The sequence below is a fragment of the Myotis davidii genome, unplaced genomic scaffold (genome assembly GCF_000327345.1).
Source record: "Myotis davidii unplaced genomic scaffold, ASM32734v1 scaffold44, whole genome shotgun sequence".
Classification (NCBI taxonomy): domain Eukaryota; kingdom Metazoa; phylum Chordata; class Mammalia; order Chiroptera; family Vespertilionidae; genus Myotis; species Myotis davidii.
The window spans coordinates 6,307,900-6,311,083 of record NW_006299705.1 but is presented as its reverse complement, the minus strand read 5'-3'; positions in this window follow the sequence as shown (position 1 = coordinate 6,311,083).

The window sequence follows — 3,184 nt, the reverse complement described above, 5'->3', positions numbered from 1 at the left end:
TGGGAGATCAGCTGTAATCGGCTTGGAGACCGATTTAAAGGGCAAAGGCGCGCGGCGGCGGTGACAGCAGCGTGCAGCCCGCGCACCCGGCGCCGCGGCCGCTGTCTCTGCTCCTGCGCCAACGGGGCGCAATGGGGCGGATTGCGGGAGGTGGAGGCGCGTGGCGACGGCGCACACCCGTTCCCACGCGCGCTGGCACACACACAGACATATATCCTCACATACACACAAATGCACACTCAAACACTGCGCAGTCACAACACTAATGCTCACATTGGCACAATTATACACACATCGCTCACACAAACAATACACAGACACACACACTCATACACACAAATACAATCACAAAGATATACACCATACTTACACAGAAAAGTATGCACGCACATATACACACACCCACAATGTGCACTCCTACACACAAAAATACAAACCCATATACAAATACACCCACAGGCACGCACTGATATGCTCATCCAAAAGCACATTTACACTCACAAACCATACTGGCATACACACACCCAACCTCACACATGCGCACAACAGACACATGCACACATTTACACTCCACATGCTCATACACAACACAAACTACACACAAATACACACCCATACACAATGCATTTTTACTCACAGTCATAAACACACACAGACACACACTCAAATACACAAGCAAATACACAATAACACACATACACATGAACATACAAACACATTCGCTCAAAAATGTGCACACATACTCATACACAAGAGCTCACAAACATATGCATACATATTCATGGGTATTCATACTTTGCCAAACCCACTCACACAGAAAACATACTCATCTGCTACATCCATGCACTCACACTTATCCACGAATGTGTTTCCATAGCAGGGGGTGGAGTCACAAAGTGGCTTTGCATAATGGCAACCTTGACTTTTCCCTGCATACTTGCACTATTATACTTAAAACAAGAATGGAGTGCAACCCCTCTGTTCCCAGGAAGGTATCAGATGCTGTTGGCTCTAGAGGGGAGGAAAAATAATTTTCTTTTTACCCTTCTCTGTTCTTCTGGCTGGTCTAAAAATTAATTAGACATGAAACAGATTAACAGGAGAAAATAACCATATTTATTACATATTTACATATGGGGGTTCCATACAAATGTGAGACTCAGGAAAATCTGTCAGTTAAGGTTTCTATGCTATTCTGAGCTATGGAGAAGGGGTGAGGGTTGTGGTTTGGAGCTTCAGAGGTGGGGAAAACAATTCACAGGGTGATGAAGAGTTATGTTTAAACAAAGTGTGTTGGGCCATTTTGAAACTATGGGACACAGAAAAGACTTTGATCCAATGGGCCTTGCTACACTAGTTCATATTAAACTATAATTATCTATGACAGGGATTTCTCAGGATTAAGATAAAGGAAGCTAAAATTTCAGCATGGAGTTTTTAACCATAAAAAAATACCCAAACAAGGGAGACTGGCTGCCCCTGGAAGAATCTATCCCCAGAAGCCATGTTGTCCTATGTTTGCTCACGCTCGACACCCTTGCTAGGACTGGAATTCATTTGATTAACAAATCTCGCAGATACATCCAGGAAACCAAGACCCTCTACTATAAAATGTAAGTGAAAGGGAAATAATGTGCCCAGCAGCTGTGGTAGGAAGCTTCTGAAAGCCCCAGGGAGCACCAGTACTTGATTCTGCTATATACATATTTTTTATTCCCCTTAGTCACTTATAAAAATGGTTGGCTATGAAGTGTTTATTGTGAAAAAAAATAATAAAATCCTTTTTTGGGCCATGAATCTGTGACAATACACATGTCTTGTACCACTAGTTGTGTGTTCACAAATTGGTAGCCCAGGGGTTCTGCCTGTTTTGTAAGTGCTGTGTTTACAGAATATTTTAACTCTGCCTCACTGAGCAGTTGAGTGTTTTTTCCATTTTACCTTAAAAAAAAATAAAACCTAATAGGCCTTCTATTCAAAACGATATAATAGGGAAATTGCCATTTGAAAGTAGCATGAGAACAGTGATTATTTCTCGCGTAAGAGACAGTGCTGTGCTAATTGGGTTTCACCCAGCTGGGTTGTCCTTTAGAGGAGATACAAGAGTAGAGACAGTAAGTAAATGTGGACGATTCTCGATGCAGAGGAGATGGCAAGTGCCTCAGGAGACCTTTCATTTCTTTCTCTGTGGTCACATTCCAGCTCTGAGAACCATAAGCGAGTTGACACCTGCTTAGTTGATGAGCTCCAGTTTTGAGAGGAAACCATTAAGGGTGTGAATTCATACAAAAACAATTTTGCAATGAGTATTCCAACCTTCTAATCACGTGTTTTTTCAGATGTGAAGCATTCTTTTCCCCAATAAGCAGTATCTATGGTGTTGAAGCTCACCTCAGTGCTGATTCATCCTGTCTACTCAAATATCCTTTTGATTTGAACCACAAGAATTATGCTTCTCAACTTCTTATCTATCATCACTTCCTACCATGTAAGTTGCTATGGCTGTGATATGACCCCTAACAATGACAGAAGGTAACTTATTTCCTTTGTAATTTGGCTGGTAATCACTGTGGGGTTTAATTCTGGAAATTCACTGCAAGAACTGTTTATTAATCACCTGTTACGTCCTCAACACAGTATTTAGGTGATGGACGATATATAGAGAAAAGACTGCTCCTGGTGCACTCGGTCTGTCAGGAATAGGATTTCATGTTTCGGCACTGCTTCTCACCACCAGACCGGCTGCTTCTCCAAGGCAAGGCTGTCTCCCTAACCCCTGCAGCACCCAATAGGAGAATTTATATGCAGCAGGCACCGAAATGATGCACAGCTATTTTCTAAGTTAATACTCAGTGATTGGATTGTTGAAGAGAGCATACAAATTTGTAAATATTAGATCATTCCACACATGATGGTAACAGATGAAAATAATGAGAAATCCTGAACAATCTCCAGAAGCTATATCAGTGAATGTCTGATGGGCATTTGTGGGCCTTCAGCCTCCTTCATTCATATAGAAACTGTGTCCCTGGAATTGTGCCACCTTGAAACACAAAGGGCCAGGAGGTTATGTAAATGAGGATGCTTTTTCCCCAGCTGATCAAACAGGTCGGTAAAAGGGACTCTGTTCCAAGGGGTGGGAACAAGCTCTTCTGTAGAGTCATTGTTTTCCCCTTGTATTTCA